Source organism: Cetorhinus maximus, chromosome 24, assembly GCF_964194155.1.
Source record: "Cetorhinus maximus chromosome 24, sCetMax3.hap1.1, whole genome shotgun sequence".
Lineage (NCBI taxonomy): Eukaryota > Metazoa > Chordata > Chondrichthyes > Lamniformes > Cetorhinidae > Cetorhinus > Cetorhinus maximus.
Window position 1 is genome coordinate 1,863,954 of NC_135902.1, and position 7,887 is coordinate 1,871,840.

Genomic DNA, 7,887 nt, shown 5'->3' on the forward strand with positions numbered 1-7,887 from the left:
CCTTCGGGGCCTAGAGAGTGAGTATGTGCTGGTGAATCTAAAAGGGAGAACAAGGACATGTCATTAGTTAAAGTCATCACACTGTCACTGTGTGTGCCAGGCTCCCTGGTGAGACAATGGAGATCTGCATCATGGTGCCATCGTCTTCCAATGATCAATGGGGACTTCAGGTTTGAGGCTCCCATCAATGGAGAGACTGCACTAGAATGGTTGCACCAACCAAAACTCTCACCTCTGTGCACTGCCTCTGACCTTCATCTGGCACCCCCGCCTCTCCACGCCCGGTTGCATGTGGGGCGTGGGCCGAGTCTCTAGCTCAAGGGCGTCCTGCTCGAACCTGATCAGCAGCAGCAGGTTGGGTGAGGCCTCTGCCTGTCCGTGACCTCTCTGATCGGTTATGGTTCGTCTTCCCCTGAAATGACAGAGGAGCATTGGTGAGACCACTCTCTACCCGCAGCGCCATTGCAGCCTGGCCAACCCCAGCTGAGGAGCACCTCGCAGGGCACATCCGAGTCATGGCCCTCGAACCACGAGGCACTGAGGCCAAGCAGCCAGGGCTCACCCCCTTGGCCAGCTCCGGCGTCATTGACAGTTGGCACTCAGACTCTAACACCCCTGAGGACCACAGGGGCAGGGGGGGGCAGGGGGGAATGACCACACCTTAACGCTTCTACACACTGAGCCATGCCAACACGGTACTCACCCTTCCTGAGCACAGCAGGTCATTGAACCTCTTCCAGCACTGCACCCCTGGGCACCGCACCACATCACGGCTGCTCACCAGCACTGCCACCTCCTGCCATGTCCTCTTTGTGAGATGCGATGGCCTCCTCCTGCCATCGCTGGGGACAAGGGTGTCCCTCCTGGCAGCCACCTCCTCCAGGAGGACCGTGAGGCACTCAGCCGAAAAGTGAGGGGCTGAGTGCCCACCTGACCTGCCCTCCCGCCTGGCGTCTCCAGCTGCACTCAACCCCATCGCTTGACTAATGCAGAACAGATGTTCTTCCGTGACAGCCGTCCAGGGGCTGGGCTGTTTTTAAACTGGCCGCCAAGTCGCTATTGGACCCTGCAGCTGACAGGCCCCCGGCCCCCGCTTGGCCCTTACTGACCAGTGCGGAGCCGCGTTTCACACTGAGCGGCCTTGGTTGGCCCGTTCAACGTGAAATCACAGTTGGGGCCGTTTCCCAGCCAATCCCGTGCCCACTGACCGTGCCCGCTGACCGTGCACGCTGACCGTGCACGCTGACCGTGCCCACTGACTGTCTGCTGACCATACCCACTGACCTTGCCCACTGACCGTGCCCGCTGACTGTGCCATCTGACCGTGCCCGCCGACTGTGCCCGCCGACCGTGCCCGCCGACCGTGCCCGCCGACCGTGCCCGCTGACCATGCCCGCTGACCGTGCCCACTGACCGTGCCCGCCCGCTGAACTCAAAATTCTGTCCACAAAATATGCGAAATATGACATGGAATTACTGTTAATGAGAATAATTTCATATCAAAACCAATCTCAGCTCTGAGGAGGTATAAAAAGTTTAAGTAAATTAGATTCTGTTGGACCATAATTGTTTGTAATAAGTTTTCTCCTGAACTGTTGGTGAGATAATTAAATTGTTCTTAACATCAAGAATTGAATGCTGCCACCTCCTGACTATGATGTGTAACTGGTGAACACAACTGCTAAAATTGCAGTGAGATTAATGAATTTCTGTTACTGGAGGTGCTGTTAAAATGCAGTTTGGCGCAGTGCCTTCTGGGAAAAAAAGGTTTTTTTGGCGTTGCTGATGAGTTTAACAGTTCAATTTTAGCTCCCTTCAATACTATTCTAGAATCATGTCATTCCAATCTGTAAAAACTGATTTAAAATGGTTGAGGAATTATGAAGGACCCACCCCCACACTGGTTACAAAGTCACCGGAAAAGTAGGAATGACTTACCGATTCCACAATTTGAGGAAATTTCAGGCCACGCAAGCAAATGCAGCAACTCCTTCAGGGGAATGCTAGATAATAACAGCAAAAAAAGTTAAAACGTTAACTTCCTTACTTTCTAAATATCTTGATCTTGAGCCAGGGGAGTAGGGATGTTTCCCCTAGCTTCACACCAATGCTATGGGCAGTTGCTGACCAGTGCAAGCACCCCTCCCCCGTCCACCAGGTTTGCCTCACTTCCCCTGCTGGACTGAGCCGTATCCAAGCCAGTCGGAAAGAGAAATTCCAGGATCAGTGAACTGCTTGGGAGGGTCTATTATTACAAAGAGGCTTCTGACCTCGTTGATGCTCTCTTCTTTGGCTGCAGGGATCGTTTATTGTTCAAAACCAGCTAAAACCCACTTGTACCCAAGTGAAAACCAACAATTTATTAGCTTAACCAATAACTAATTGAATTTAAAATTTATGAACAGCCAATACTTTTTGAACTTGAGATATCAAAAAGTCCAGCAGAGGTCTCCATTGAACTATTGTGTTATATTTTGTTGTTACTTCTTTATAGTTCTTAGTTTTCAACATTGTTACCTTTCTTCACCTTTGTTAACTGTTGCAAGGCATTCACAGACACCTCCTCTCTCTCCACAAATGTCTGAACATTGAACATAGCCATATTAACTTTTCACTCAATACAGCAAATGTAAATGTGAAATCTTGTTTGTTTAAACTCTGGCAAATCCCAATGTAACCATATAAATTTGTGACCGTCAAGAACTCCTAATTTGTTACGATCCCATAGAGACCAATAACTTTTAAAAAAGAGAATGTGAATTTCCCAATAACCAGCAGGAAGAATTGAGCAACATTTCACAAATAAAAATCAAAATTGACTAAACATTTCTTAGTAGGCAACTAATGCAATAAAACACAGAAAAGGTACTTTCACCATTAACTAATTAACACAACCAAACATCCTACACCACCTTTACATATCATGGCACCTTCTCAGCAGATATACAGTCTTGTAGTTAAAGTCCAAAATTCCTCTCAGCTTTCCAACATGATCCCTTCTCCCTGCTACACCAGGAGGAGTCTTCCAGAGTCTTTTTAAAAAGCCCTTCACTCAATCTTCTGAGCATAATCAAATCGATTTCTAGCATCGAGGCGCCCTCTGGCAACACCATCCATGGAGTGAAGAGTGAACTGTGGAGCTCGCAAGTGCAATGCCTATGGTAGTCAAGACAACAGTTCCTATTGGAGGAAGTCGTGCTGCCTAAGTAAGTGAACTGAACCACTCTGACTCTGCTGTTGTGGAAGGATTGTCACCTATTATGAAGGTGTCCTGGCGATTGGACTTATGTCTTTCTTCTCATTTGGAGTTAGGTGGAAAGATGTTAAAACATATGCAACATTTACTTATTTGCACATTGTAAATAAAATGACTTGATTTGAAACTTGGGGCTGGATTTTACATACCCCTGCCGGGTGTGCTTTCAGCAGGGGAGGGGGCATGTAAAATAGGGTGGGTGCCAACCCTATTAACAGGACCCATGCTAGTTGGTGAAATTAAAACTAAGACACAGCAGTTTACTTTGTGCAGAGAGCTTGTTGACTTAGTTCACAGTCAACACTACCCCAACCACCAGTGTCCCAGCTATCCCCATTTATAGGTGCACAAATACCCATCACCTGTTTAACAATGTAGCTCCATTAAACCTTAACAATGTGATTAATAAGACATTCACAAACCCCACCACCTTCCCACTCACCTGGGAGCTCATCCCCATAAAACAATAGGTGGGCAGGTGCTGAAATTGGCAGTATGTCCGCAATATTTAAATAAATAATCAAGGGTCAATTGAACCAGTTAAGAAGCCAATTGCCAGATAGTACATTTGGCGTGGGCAGTCGGCAGGAGTGGGCAGGCAATATTTAAAAAAAACTTTTTAAAAGGGCAGGAAGAAAGGCAGGGTGTTATTTTTGGGGGGGTGCCCTTTGTGCATCATCGGGCAGCCCCCCTAAGATAGTACTCCCCCTTTCTTCCTACCCACCTGCTGGCCAAACCCCACCAATCTGTCCCCCCCCTCCCTAAACTGGCTGAACCCTCCCCGGCCAATACCCAGATTTACCTCACACCGAGATCCATTGGGCCTTTTTCTTGGGTCCGCTTGCAGTCCCAGCAGCTTCCACTAGGTGCTGGAGCTGCTGGAGCTCTGGCCAATCTGATTAGCCAGCAGTTGCCATGTGCTGGACTTCCTGCCCAATGAGGGGCAGAAGTCCCACGGGTTGTCTATTTAGCCCCCCCGCAGCATGTTAAGGCTCTGGGACAGGTGGCGTGCAGTGAGTTGGCTCCATGCTGACTTTGTTTTCATGGGTGAGCTGTCCTGTCCCCCAACCCCCATTATATACTTCCTGTGCCCTTTAAATCTTTACAAGTTCCACCTCCTCAACGAGGGAATCCACTATCACCAGCATTCTGCTTGGTGATTAACACAAAACCAGTTTCTGATCCCCACCACGACCACTGTCTCAATTGAACTAGACTATTCCCAACCTTGGCATCCTATTCAACACATATCTTCTCCATCACTAAGACTACCAACTTCATCTCTGTAACATTGTTTGATTCTGACCCTGCGTCAGCCCATTTACTGCTGAACTCCTCAGACATGCCTTTGTCATCTCCAAAGTCAGTTATTCCAAAACCATTGTCTTCAATCCCCATCAAAAACTCTGCTCCCTACCGACCAACTCCATCCCTCTACTTAGCATCTGTCTGAGACTGAACTAAACTGTTCGCAACTTGGTTCCTATTTGATACTGTGCTGAACTTCCACCCCCATCTCTTTTCTAGCAAGAAGATCACTCATTTCCACCTCTGTAATTTTTCATGTTCCTCCTCCAGCTCAGCTCATCTGCTGCTGAAGCCCTCATCCATCCTTTGTTCATCTTGACTCAGCTTTTCCAACGTGCACCTCGGGAGCCTCCAACTTCACACCCTCCTTAAACTTGAGTTCATCCAAAACTCTGCTGCCCAATATCCCAAGTTGCAACAAGTCCCATTTGTTCATCACCCCTATGCTCAGGGACCTTTATTGGTTCTTTGTCCAGCAATGCCTCAATTTAAAATTCTCATCCTTGTTCTCAAATCCCTCTTGTCCACCCTTATCTCTGTAATCTCCTCCAGCCTGACTACCCTCCGAGATCCCTGTGCTCTTCCAATTCGGGTCCCTCATGCATCCCAATTTTCAGCTATGCCTTCATTTGCCTGGGCCCTATGTGCTGGAATTGCCTCCCTAAACCTCTCCACCTCTTTCTCATTTTAAACACTCCTTTAAACCTACCTGAATGACCAAACTGTTATTTCTTTTAAGTAGCCCTGTGTCAAACTTTGATAGTTGCTCCTATGAAGTATCTTGTATGTTTTACTATGTTAATGGCACTATATAAATGCAAGTTGTTGCTTTCCTAACTGATCTCCCAGTCTGCACTTTCTATAAGCTTCAAAACTCTGCTGCTTGTATCCAAGTTCCACTCACTTATCAGCCTTGTCCTTGCAATGCTACACAGACTTCTGTTCCTTATTTATTTAAAATTCGAATCCTCTTGTTTAAAACCCTGCAATGTCCTCACCCATCACTATTCCTGTAACCTTCTCTAACCCTGTACCCCTCGTCATGTACTGGCTTAGTGACTCGAGCAAACAGCTGCTTCCAAACTGTATTGGTCCAGGATTCTCACCTGTGCCTCTTCAGCAGTGAGGTCAGTGCTGTGAAGCAACTCTTTTATCTTGTCATTGGTTGGTATTTTGCGTTTTCCTCATGCTTTTTCCAATTCAGTGGTGGTGAATGCTCTGGCCTGGCTAGACTCAGGGCGCTGTACAAAGTGTCTATACAAGAGGGGCTGAGAATGATTAACTAATCAGGGTCAATGGTATTTGATTTATCAGGTTGTGTGCTCTCCCATTTTAGATTTTGACCTGAGTGTTATTTTGCTTTAGTTATGCAATCTAAAATCAAATCCATCGATTTGTCTGTTCGTTACTTTAACCCATGTTTCTGAGCTATATTTGAACACAGATATTTCTGATGTATTTGTGCTTTTCAGCTTCTGACTTCTGTTTAACCTCCATCTATGGCGTAAAGAGTGAATTGTGGTGCTCGCAAGTGCGATGCCTATGGTAGTCAAGACAACAGTTCCTATTGGAGAAAGTCACGCTGTCTAAGTAAGTGAACTGAAGCACTGATTCTGCTGCCTTTGAAGGATTGTCATCTATTATGAAGGTAGCTAGACTGTGTCCTAGTGATTGGACTTGTGTCTTTCCTCTCTCATTTAGGATTAGGTGGAAAAACATCTTACTGTTAAAACTTATGTGACTTTTACTTATTTATTTGCATCTGGTACAATAAATTTCATTGATACTTGATTCGAAATAACCTGGATTAAAAGGGTTAGAAAAAAAAAACCCAAAATGTAACATCTACAAAAAGTGTGCACGTGTGGCCATCAGGATGTGACCCGAATTAGATTGAGTTGAGGTCAGATAGCTTCCCAGCACTCACTGTCTGAACTAACACATAAAGAATGGCTCCTTTGGTGATGCACCACCGAGCTGCTGACATCAGTGGAATGAGAGTGTCAGTGTTTTCAGGAGAGGTGGAGAGTGAACTTGAGAAATGTAAAGAAGGGTACTGATATCATCCGAATTACCATACCGCATCTCTAGGCATTTCTGATTCCTCTCTATTTCTGTGCTTTACCCTTTAACACTGCTGGCTGGAAGCAGTCAGGCAGTGGGCAGAATCCATTGGAAATATTTCTGATGTCACTGGAGAACAACTTCATGTCACAGTATCGGAAGCTGGGCATCAATATCTGCTCCAGTCTCTGAATAATCTGTTTATAACGTGAGGGGACTGAGAAATATGTAGAGAGGGATGGATGTTCCCCTTTCTGATTTCTTGTGGACATAGAGCATGTAAATTACATTTGTGAAGATATATGTATGTTTAAAGATTTTTAAAAAATATGTGAAACACTTGTGGGGGTGGATGGTATTATGCACAAGAAACAAAGACCAAGGCCAAGGAATCAATCAACTTGCACACGTAATTGAGTCATAACAAAAACAGAATTACCTGGAAAAACTCAGCAGGTCTGGCAGCATCGGCGGAGAAGAAAAGAGTTGACATTTCGAGTCCTCATGACCCTTCAGCAGAACTGAGTATAGTTAAGAGAGAGGTGAAATATAAGCTGGTCTAAGGTGGGGTGTGGGGGGAGAGAAGTTGCAGGGGGGGTGGTGATTGTGGAGATAAGCAAGCAGTGATAGGAGCAGATAATCAAAAGTTGTCACAGACAAAAGGAACAAAGAGGTGTTGAAGGTGGTGATATTATCTAAGAAAAGTGCTAATTAAGAATGGATGGCAGGACACTCAAGGTACAGCTCTAGTGGGGGTGGGGTGGAAAGACTGACGAGGTATTAGTTGTAGATTTAAAAATAATGGAAATAGGTGGGAAAAGAAAAATCTATATAAATTATTGAAAAAAACAAAAGGGAGGGGGAAGAAACGGGGTGGGGATGGGGGGAGGGAGTTCAAGATCTAAAGTTGTTGAATTCAATATTCAGCCCGGAAGGCTGTAAAGTGCCTAGTCGGAAGATGAGGTGCTGTTCCTCCAGTTGGGCTTCACTGGAACAATGCAGCAAGCCAAGGACAGACATGTGGTCAAGAGAGCAGGGTGGAGTGTTAAAATGGCAAGCGACAGGGAGGTTTGGGTCTTTCTTGCAGACAGACCGCAGGTGTTCTGCAAAGCGGTCGCCCAGTTTGCGTTTGGTCTCTCCAGTGTAGAGGAGACCGCATTGGGAGCAACGAATGCAGTAGACTAAGTTAGGGGAAATGCAAGTGAAATGCTGCTTCACTTGAAAGGAGTGTTTGGGCCCTTGGACGGTGAGGAGAGAGG

At 46.2% G+C, this 7,887-nt stretch overlaps 1 long non-coding RNA gene across 1 annotated transcript in view; it reads right to left on the reverse strand.

Annotated features, from left to right (window-relative positions):
- Positions 1–5,784, reverse strand: part of LOC144699601 (uncharacterized) — a 40,085-nt gene extending 34,301 nt beyond the window's left edge. The window contains exons 1-2 of the long non-coding RNA XR_013580570.1: positions 5,671–5,784; positions 1,939–2,003 (exon numbers count right to left, since the gene is read on the reverse strand). This is a non-coding gene — a long non-coding RNA (uncharacterized LOC144699601). The remainder of the gene's footprint in view (positions 1–1,938; positions 2,004–5,670) is intronic.
- Between the last annotated feature and the right edge of the window lie 2,103 nt (positions 5,785–7,887).